Source organism: Patiria miniata, unplaced genomic scaffold, assembly GCF_015706575.1.
Source record: "Patiria miniata isolate m_02_andy unplaced genomic scaffold, ASM1570657v1 HiC_scaffold_22, whole genome shotgun sequence".
NCBI classification, from domain to species: Eukaryota; Metazoa; Echinodermata; class Asteroidea; order Valvatida; family Asterinidae; genus Patiria; species Patiria miniata.
The window spans coordinates 17,139,645-17,151,290 of NW_024037061.1; the positions used below are offsets into that span (position 1 = coordinate 17,139,645).

Consider the following 11,646-nt stretch of genomic DNA (forward strand, 5'->3'; position numbering starts at 1 on the left):
AAATAAAATATGCAGGCCTGCACCAGGGATGAATGCTAATACAAGTACCTTTGAAAAGTGTCATTTGAACAGCTAAATTATATTTTTGTTGTGTGATTTATGGCTTGCATTCATTTTGCTTGCACAATGTAAGTCTTTACAATTTTCAATAATCAGGTTTTGCCCTTCACCGACATATAACCACTGTCTACTCGGTGTTATCCCCGAGTGAAAGTTAAACAATCTCACGTGCTCGGTGGTCGAGTGGTAAGACGTCTGCTCAACAAAGCAGAAGGTTGTGGGTTCGATTCCCACCCGAGTGCTTTTGCTGACTTTCAATCGGGTTGAACACACTGAGTATACAGTGTTGTACGTCGATGAAGGGCAAAAAAACCTAATATTGATGCAAATTCCATCTTATGAATAGTCTTTACTACTTGATATGAACACTCCTCGATAGAAACGATACATGACACTCATTTGAAAATCCTCTGTACAGGCCTGGCATATCTTTTAAAAGTAAAGGCCTCATTGGCCTACATGTAGATTGGAAGTAACATGGCTTGATAGGATCATTTGCAAGTACTCAAAACTTTGCCTTTTGAAATAACCTGTTAAATAAAAGCACAAATTGTGTTTGTGTTCTTTAAAAGATACTTGACACTTGTGCTGAAAAGTCAGCTATTTTATTTACATTTCTATAATTGCAAATGATACTACTGGCCTTTCAAGATAGCTTTTGCTATTGGTTTTAATTTCTGTTGAAAAGCACTGATTATACAGTGCCAGTAATTATAGTATACAAATAATGAATGTTTGTGAGTGCAATGGTAAGAATAATTTCATGAGGTGACAGATTAAATGTTCCATTCCACGAGGCGACTCTGAGTGGAATGGAACATTTCATCTGTCACCGAATGGAATTATTCTTACCATTGCACGAACGTGAAACATTCATTATTTGTAAAATATAAATTATCCTGATGCAAATTCCATCAAAAGTCAAATACTGACAAAGTGTAATTTTTCTAATGATGAATGGAAAGAGAGCCCACATGTTTGCAATTGTAGTGGCTTGGTGTAAGAGTATGGTCTTGTAATCGTAACAGCCCTTGGGTACATGTATGTTGCAGTTAGAATGTTAGAAGTGGATTGCACCAGAATTCCTGGTGTCAGTTTTACAGGACAAAAAGTAATGACAAAACTCTTCAATGAAAAGTATGCTAACGTACAGTAGTCTGCTTTTACAAATATGTCTAAAAATAGGGAAATTGTTCAAACTGTATGTTGACCAGTTATATAGCTCAGCATGTCATTGCCATACTGTGTATTTACTCATGTAGGGCATTTATTGCTCAAGATGCATGGCACTCAAACACAAAGTTGAAGGTACCATGGAGCACTTGGTCTTGGTAAAACACCACGTCTCCCACCACAGGAGTCTTACAATATTGATCCAATTTTGTACCAGAGGCCATCTGCCAATTCACTGCTTATACACGTTATACCGTGATCAATGCAGGGTACATTGAAAATAAAAGTGAGATAGCATTGGCACCCAAGTCATAATTAAGAGGATGACCTCCTTGGTGTGTGCAAGATACAATTATTACACATTATTGATGTGCAATGCCGTACATTTATTTATTTATTGGCAAGATGGCTTTGGTGCCAAAAGTAAGCCACTACTTCCTGTATCTTGGTGCCAAGACATGATGTGACTGTGCGTTTATTTTGGTGTAAAGTAAAAACTTTACCCTTGGTTAAAGCCAAATTTATCAGATTTATAAATAAATGCAAATGTGAACATGTATGATCCGGCAAAGATTCTAAAGAGTAATTTAATAAGCAGTGAATGCAGCTGTGTCATTGCAATTGCTTCTTCAGGGAGTTTGGACCCTTCCCGTGCTGATCCCCAAGTCCAACTGACTCAGTCGCTAGTACCTGATAATAAAAAGGGTCTCGATCTCAGGGTGACAAGTTTACAGTGCAGTGGAAACGATCATAGGTGAACTTTGCGCCATCCCTAATCAACACGAGGCATTGATGCACGGTGGAATATTTGTCTCTGAACAAACACGGCAGAGAGCTCTTCACGTACAGCTTAAGTTAGCAGGGAAATGACAGTGACAGCTCATCAGATCCTGGTCGACTTTTACCCGTATTATGCAGCAGAACACCTGCAGTATTAGAAATCCAGGATAAGCCTTACTGGATGATATGCAAGAAAGTTGGCATAAACACCTGCAGACTCAACTAGGCCTGAAATGATTGCAAGTAGTACAAGCTGCCCCTTGCTTACAGCTAATTGGGTAGGCCTAACTGTACATACGCCTAGTGAGATGGTTGTTTTTCCCCCGAGTTGTCACATCGGTAATCCTGCCGAACCTCCACTAACGGTGTAACAGATAAGCATCTAGTTGGCCGTTTAAAGATGTCTGTATCCTAGGATACATGTACTTCAAAGCCAGAGATGATGTAAATCGGAGCTGTGCCATTGATTCTGCCATTGAAGTAGCTCAATAAGAACTGTACGTGGACATGTTTTCTTGAGCCGTTGAGATGTTGCAGAGACTCTGCTTAAAACTGGAAACTTTGCAGCAGAACATGGAATACCTGCATGTCGATGATTTTGTTCTGATAATGTTTTCTGAGCTCGTTAGCATGGCAGTGACTCGGCTTATTATCCTCAAGTATTGCAGCGGGACATCTGATACAGCAGCTTTGTGTATGTCCTGGGTTAGTTTGAGCTGTGGGTCACTCTGCAGCAATCCGCCGAACCTGAAACTTTGCAGCAGGACTTGGCATATTGATCAAGGATTCAGCTCTGATAGTGATATTTTCTGATGAACTCTTCAGCATTACAGAGACTCAGCTAGATCGAGACCCTTAAACAATGCAGTGAAACTTGGCATAAAGGCGAGATGCTTGTAATCAGCATAGAGTTAAAAACAGGAGGTGCCTGATCCTTGGAATAACCCAACATCAGGGTGACAGTTGGGTATCAGTATCTGGCTGTCGGTGAAGGCGTAATCTATACTGTCTTTTGAGACTGAAGTATCACATGATATGCATAATTCATCCGTTGTTTTATTAAAATGAAAAATTTAGATTCTTGAAAGTGACAGTTTAATATTTGATCCAGCAACATTTAAATGTATTGCTGTTTATACTTTATGAAACAAAGCATTTAAAAGCTGTTATAATTTCATTAATTGTATATTTTTGTGATCACTTTTCATTGTGATGAATTCTTTGTAATTGATACTTTATTACGTAGTACAGACTGTTGGTGGAAATTGCGTCAGGTTGGTGTAATTTTAATGTAAGGTTTTCACAATGACATGATTTCTCAATTTTAACCCTCCTGCTGTTTTAACAGCCACAGACAGCAAAAAAATAATCCTCTTCCTCTGCCATGATTTTTACACAAGCTAGTCACCAACAGTTAGATCATATTTCAAGCAAGTTAGCATGTGACTAGTCAAACTCAGTCAACAGGCAACAGCAGGCAAGAAGTAGGCACAGCTGTCTTATCAATCATCTACAGTCAAAGCATAGCTGTATCAAGTTACATAAACAGTCATAGCCAGTCAATCCTGCTCTACATGTATGTGGGCTGGGAGACAGTCACTTGTGAGAATTACATTGAAAGGACAACTTTAAACAGAATGTATGTTTGCATAGGAGGGTTAAATGTTGGGTTTTGCCAGAATTTGCCCTTCACAGATTACAGCAGTGGAGGGCAAAATCCAGTGAACTATTGGCTTAAATACATGTAGGTGTTCAGACCAAATGCCTTTGTGAAAACTCATTTGATGCATAAAAAGTACTGTGGCCTTTATTTAGCTGGATGGTGGTAATGGCGGGGGGAAGGCCCCTGGCAGCATTTAATGGTGTCATAAAAGAACAGTCTTTTTAAGAGCTTTTAAGATGGTTCAGACCCCCCCCCCCCGTCATAAAAAAACTATGCTACTGATTACATTCAAACATATAAACTAATTTGTGTTCATTAATTAATTTAATTCACTTTTGCCTGCCAACCTACATGTACCTGAAGATTAATTTTTGATAACAACCAATTATTATTTTATTTTATATATTTTTAACTAAATATTCCTTTCAGTTTTAGTGGGAAACATGCACAAGCCGAGGTGGTGGTTTGTTGTATAGCCCAACCATAAAGCCAAGGCCCCTAAAATGTGTGGGCTACAAACCATCTAGAAAGAACACAGAAAACATAAACTCATGAAATTGAACATGAAAGTTCATCATGCCAATGTGGTTTGTGTTGCCTGTGAATGTGCTTTCCATTGCCTGTGAATGTGCTTTCCATGAATATGATGCCATTTTCTACAACATTTTTGTGTGGTATGTAGAAATAAGGAATAGGCGCCCAATCCTCGGAATAACCCAACATCAGGGTGACACTGGGGGTATCTCCAGCTGTCGGTGAAGGCGTTGATGACCCTACACTCTTGTTACATGATATGACTGTTTTTACTCTTCATTAAACTCATGCTTTTCATCTGTTGCTTATTAAAGCTATACATGTACCGGTACCTTATTTGAAAGCAAAGTAAAGCCATATTTTTTCTTACCGAGTACCTCACTCGTTACAGTAATGAGTTCAAGGGCCTTTAAAGTTAATGTCAGTTTTCTACAGTCTAGCATTTTATTGATAAAGTGTGAATGGGGTTTACAATAAAAATTCTTCAAGTAATGAAGGCTAATCCTTCTTATGGATATACATGTACATGTTAACTTGACATGTACATCCATAAGAGGGATTAGCCTTCATTGCTTAAAGAATTAATTACCCAACCCTTTAATAGGCACTGTAGTGTCCAAAACTGCCATGCCTAAGTCACTGTAATGTCCAAACTGCCATGCCTAATCACTGTAGTGTCCAAAACTGCCATGCCTTATATTAGGCATGGCAGTTTTAGACACTACATTGATTAGGCATGGCAGTTTTGGACACTATAATCACTGTAGTATCCAAAACTTCCATGCCTAATCACTGTAGCGCCTGAAACCGCCTGAAACCGCCTGTGCACTCCATGGTTTTATTGATTAATTTTTCATTGATTAAAAAATACACAATGTAGTACAAGGGCTGATAGAATTAACTTTTATTTAAAAATATGACCAGGAAGGAATGCATAAAATTCTGTCATTTTAAAATTAGTCAGCTGATGCTGTTTTGCTAGATGAACTTTTGTGTCAAGTGACTGTAAATATATTAACATTAGGTATTTGCAATTTTGTCTTTTGGGGCAAACCAAATTTCCTAATTATTTGAGCTAATTATATTTGAATGACAGGAGGTCATGGGTTCACTCCCAGCTGAGCAAGCTTGTAATTTTTTTCCTACCAAGCTCTTAGAAAAAGCACTGGTGTACATATACATGTACATATACCCACAATGAAAAACTATCCAAATCATAAAACAGGTCTTCATCATTCAATCCTTTACCTTTCCTTTCGTATCCGTTGAATATTGTCCCTTGCAATAGTTAAGGTCGTTCGCGTAATAGGTACTAACAGGTACTGAAATAGTCTTAAATATATGAACGATTCCATGGTAAACTGTAAGTGTACTCTTGGCCAAAGAAATCTTGTCCACTTGACCATCGTGAAAGCTAATTACATTGAGCTATTAGCAGACACCCTTCTAGATATTCTTGGCTGGTTCATATTCTGATTCCGAGGAAGTGCAGTTGAACCCTTTATGATATCTTTCACGTTGCCTCTTGTATTTTCTTTGCTGTCCTTAACTTCAACAAAGCCTCTGATACAAAATCTGGACAGGGTTAAGCTTGCTTTGATGATGGCTATAATCATACATGTATATCTCCTGTTCTTTGAGCAGACAAGACTGCTCTTGCCAGTCTACTCTAATGATACATCCTTTCCTATGAACACAACACCAAATTAATATACGACATATATCACCATTTAGGGTATGGCTTGCCAAGGGGCAGTCAACCAGTTGGAGCTGGTTCTTTAATTGTTTAAGTACAAACAATAACTATACAGATATTCAATGTAATTTAATTGTTTAAACACCGCAACAAACTCCCGAAGAAACCCACTGGATTAAAAACCAGAGATAAAACTCCATGAGCAAAACCTCTGGGAAAACCTTGTGGTTGCCAGCAAAACAAAACATTTCGCACGTTTACACAAAGCTATTTTTAAAGCTGATCCATTCTCAGTTTGCCCTTAACTGAACTTAAGTCGCTAGAATGATCCCACCACGCCTCGTGCATTCTATATTTACGTTCTATGCACGTTCTTGCGTATGCAAATTTGACGCACCCTTTCTACCCTTACGTAACACCGCCTCCCAGAATTCATTCCTCAACCGATTAGACACATTTTGCATGCTATACAACTGTAATGCAGGCAAAGATAATTCTTATCCTGGAATTAATCGTGACAGGGCCAACACATGTATCCCCACAGGAAACATAATGGGGACGCTGCACCATTATGCCAACAATGCTGTGTTATTTTGATAAGTTTTCACCAATTTTGTATTGTGTGCAGAATGCTTATTTTTGCTCTGCACTGCCAGTATTTTTTTTGCAGAACCTAAAAATATTGGCTTGTATAGCAACATGAGAACTACGTGTGTAGCCCTCTTAAGCAGGGACACTATATTGTAGTTGCAGCCCATGAGGTCTTGGTGAAGTTTACAATGTATTTTGCTGACAAACACCAATGAGGAACAGGGTGATGATACCATGTCACGTAGATAGCCAAAGGACTGAGTAGACAAATTTGTTTGGTCCTTGGTACGGGGTCTTAGTTTTACCAACTGCATTGAATGACAGATCAAAATGAAGCCTACAAAATCCTCTGTACAGTGCCAAGTGTGCATTTATTACTTGAAGTAACGGGGCGTCATGAATCCGGGAACTTTCAGTGCAGTGCGCACACTGCGGCAGCCTGCCGGTCACGCTGTCAATTGCGTGCAAATATCCGTAGCTCATTCTGCTGTTAGTCAAAATGTGTGTGTTGTCACAAGTTGGAAAATGTAACAGGTACGGATGAATGATTGTTCATTTTGTAAAATTTTTCCTCCAGAACGTTTAAGTAATATATCTTCTAGTTTAAACTCGGTGTGCATTAATCTGAAAGTCTTGGAAACAGCCACGAGGCCGTCTTTTTCTTTGCTTTGTGTAGAATCGCTATGGAGTACAGCGCGTCGTGTTCATGCCACTACATGTACACACGCGTGGTTGTCTATGGAAGATGCGACTGAACTGTTTGTAATGACTCGTGTCATTATTTATGCTCTACCCGCGCATGAAACACTTGGACTTACGACATTGCCTCGTATTATCCGACACCTCGTTTTAAGCGACGAGCATTTTTCACGCACTCGCCGACATGCACCATGGATTGTTTATGTAGCTAATGCATGGGCCACATGCTCTTGTTCAAATGGTAATGAATTTGCCTTTGAAACATTAAATCTTGTTCTCCATGAAACTATGATGTATAAGAAATGAAGTCACGACAGTATGTAACAGTAAAACTTGTATGGTATTTGAGAAGAATAAAGAAAACAAAATAAACCGACTTTCAACCCAACAACCTGACAACGGGGCAAGCGGAAGCATCGCCACCCACGTACAGGTACCGTACCGAATGATGCGATGTCACCAACCTTGCGAAGGCATGCACATAAGTACATTAACATTTTTAGTTGGTGACCAACAGAAGAGTTGCATTCAGTGTGCACATCAAGGATACCTCATCTTTTCGGTACCTGTCGATGTGGGATGGGGACTTCTAGAGCTGGCTGATCTGGGGGATGCTGTTTCTCCTTCACATTTAACAGGGTGCACTCCAGACTCTGTATGTAGCCTCTCTGCCTCATCTGTTCGCCAATCACCTGCCGCATCATTTCCTTGAGTGCGTTGATCTGCTGAAATTGCTGCAGAATTACACTACTATGAAAGGGTTGGGACATCTAATAAAGACACTGGATTTTCTCAGGGGGCTACTCCTATGCCGATGGCCAACGGCTTTAACTTCTCCGAACTGTCCGTGTTGGCGCACAGCATGAGAGTGATACGGTCCTTGCTCTGCTTGCCACCGTGGCACTGCACACCTATGAATGTCATGGTTTTGTCCAGCGTTAGACGGACAAAACAGTCCAGTCTCGTCGGCATTGGAGATGTTGCACGGTTGAAAATCCCGTAAAAGACGGGGAAGCGTATCTCGGAGCCAGGAAGTGATGGTGTTCTGATCGATGCTGTTACTTTCGCCGCAAACTTGCTTGAATGCCAAGCAGTGACGATCCTTCAAGTGAAAGAGCCATCCAGAACTTGCTGCGAAAGTCTCGTGGCCCATCATCTTGGCAAGTTGTTCCGCTTTCCCCCGGAGAAGAGGGCCGTTTACCGGTAGATTCTTGGCACGAGCCCCCCGAAACCAACGGAGAAGGGCCTCCTCCACATCTTCACAAGTAGCCGTGCGAAACTGCTTTCAGGTGGTTTGGAATTGGGACAATTCAAATTTGGCAATGCTGTCAGCCTTGTTCTTGAGGATGGTTGACAACGTGCTGGAAACAATGCTGTACTGGTGCCTGACATCTGCTTTCTTCCGACCTGAACCCAAGGCTCTGATGATTTCCATCTTGGTTTGGATGGAGAGTCCCTTACGGGTAATCTTAGGTGAAGCCATTGCAAATCAGTTTTCTCACTTATGAACACTGTCTCAAAGGTATTGGGAAGTTGGCAAGATGTTTTCGTCAAAGGATCTATGATACACTTTAAGAAAATAATTTTCACCCTCTGCTTCTTGTTTCAGCTTCCTTTCATTAATTCAATGTACCCACTGACACCCCATATTGAACAGAGCTAAACAGTGCAACTGCCCATTGCATCAACCTTACGCTAGAATCATTCCTGTGTTTATCTCTATCCTAAATGCTGGAGATGTTTATCGTGAATTTCTTCCCGCATGTACACTCCAAGCAAGTTCTTATTAAAAAGGGGGCCTATGGGTTATTCTTCAGTATAAAGTGTCTACTTTCATGTCCGACACTTTAAGGCACTATAAATTGAAAAAATATAGATTGAAAATTAGATTTGTAAGCGGTAAAATTAACTTAAAACTCGACACTGATTATGTGCAGTGTTTAAAAACTCTTTAAAATAATGGGCAAGATGCTCATTCTTTACAATACTCCCTGAAAACTCCCTCAAAACCCCCTCAAAATGCATGTCCCGGTGTATTTCTCAAAATGTACCTACTGCCATAATTTGTAAACAACTTGAAGAGGTAATTATACCACCAAAAGTCAAGTAATACTGGTCTCTTCCAAATGTGAAATTAAAAGTTGCACCAATTAAACCATATTTGCATGAAATCTGACCTTTTTCGGGTAAAAAAAACGTGTCCCTGCATTTGTTGTCATCCCGTCACCATATCTGGTAGAGAAATGATGTAAGTTAGACTTGGACCAGTCCATTGGATACCTGGGAGCATTTACAGTAAGAAACAATCCATTTAAGTGCAGTGCAACTCATAGTTGCCAAGGAATTGTGGATTGTCAAAAACAGTCACGAGAGTACCTTTATTTGGCTTCATCTCCAAAAAAAACCCAAAGTTCTGAGTTGGCTTGTAATTCTTATTTGTCAATGTAAAAATCACTATGAAGTGAATCAAATAATCCACAGTTATAGCTTTGTTGGCATCAATGTTGATTCCCTGACTTACTCTTCAAACTTTGGAATTGGGGGGGAAATGCACATAATGTGATGTACGTGAGGAACCACTAGCTTAATTGTCACTTCCTCAACATGCTCACCATCCAAAATGTTTCACTTCCTTGACATGCTCAAAATCCAAAATGTTTAAATAGGATTATGTGAAATCTTTAATAGATCTGCGGTTTATGCAACAGGATGGGATTGGTGCGAATGCAAACCCCGCGCTTTGTGAAGGCACATCGCCATGATCGCAAACTTGGTATACGATTCTTTCCCTGCTAAATACTCACGACCGGGCCATGAACTTCTTGCAGTTTTTCAGGTCTTAAGAAAATCAAGTTGACGGTGGACACACTGAAACCACCTCACAAACAGAGATACAACCACGACAACAAATCCGGAGAAAGTTGCATGACCCAACATGGCAACTTTTGCGAGGCGGGCATTGTTACGTTTTCTAGTGCACGCAGACAACAAACCACCACGTGTGAATATTATCCATTCATTTTGCACCTGTCAGCGTCACAAAACACCACCACCTGTGCGCGCCATCACGTGGGCATAGTACGTCATACCAAGCGTGTACCTTGTGATTTTTCGTAAACATCGGTTTGAAACGTACATGTAGCTTTCACTTCCAGAGCAATGTTATTTTGTCACTTTTTGTATATACTGGTATCGTTCTTTGTTCTGCTTTGAAAACATATAATGTTTGTTGACAGTCCAAATGTTAGAGTTGCTATGCTTGCATTGGATTTGTAATTAGTTGTCGAAATGATTACGTCAAACAGTCATGACTCTGAGCCGAAGCAAGTCCGAAATTTCAGAAATGCCACTCTCAAAGATTTTTTTTAGAGGGCGCTGTACCGGTGGCAGATCCAAGAATCAAGATGGCGTCTCTTGTCACGCGCGGATCCAGATGGGGGCACACCCGGCCCGTGCCCCCCCTTTTCGCAACTGTTTTTTTTTTTTTTTTTTTTTTTATACGAGTCGTCTTAGGGCGGGCGGGCATTAAATACATCCCTTTGAGAACATGGCTATCTTTTTCGTTTTTGAGGAGTCATTATGGCGGGCGGACGGGCGGTCATCAAATCAATCGCTTTGAACATAACTATCATACATAATTATCAACAAAAATATACAATATATAAGTTTTGAAGGTCGCCTGTCAATCATTGTCTCAAAATTTCTTTCAAAGCAAGAATATATTTTTATAAGACACTTTTCTATTTCCCGGCTGGAATAGGGGGCACATTTAATACAGCACTTGCATTTAATGCTTCATGTCAAAATATATTCCAAAATATATTCTAGAGTAGAACATGTATAGTCGGACTCCCTATTATCGCGGCATCCCTATTATCGCGGCATGGGAAATTTCTCTTTTTACAGTGTCAAAACTCCTTCAAGTGGCGATTTTTATCCAGTTCACCAGTCATCAAGGATTTTCTACCGAGTTGTATAAAAAGGACGATTAAAAAATGTTGTGTCTTTCGGGACTTTTAACGATTTTAATAAATATTAACGTTTTCCAAAACTTGCAAAATTTTCCCTCACCGTGTCTGCTAAAAGGTACCGTTTATATTTTAACATAAATCTTTAATTGCGCTCTGTCCGTGAAAGTTCCATTGTCTGGTTCCCATTCTTGAGCTGCAAATGTAAAATGAAGTCGAACGACGATATTTGCAGCGCGAAATCGTAACAACTTTTACGAGATCAAAATAAGCACCGCGCGTTAGCGAAAATAAAACGGCACACCGTGTAAAGTGAATGGCGCCCTCAATCGCCGATCAGTAGACTTGCCTCAGGGATTTGTGTTCTCCTTTCGGGGGAAGGGCAGGGTCTTAAGAAATCATCCTGCAGACATTTTGTCTTTAATCAACTTGAACGTTACAGGGAAAATATCAGACTTTATTCAGGGGGTGTTTTGGTCAAA

At 40.0% G+C, this 11,646-nt stretch overlaps 1 non-coding gene across 1 annotated transcript; it reads left to right on the forward strand.

Moving 5' to 3' along the window:
• The first annotated feature begins 230 nt into the window (after nt 1-230).
• On the forward strand, nt 231-303 carry Trnav-aac. The gene has a single exon. It is a non-coding gene; the product is annotated as a tRNA-Val (tRNA).
• Nucleotides 304-11,646: the final 11,343 nt, after the last annotated feature.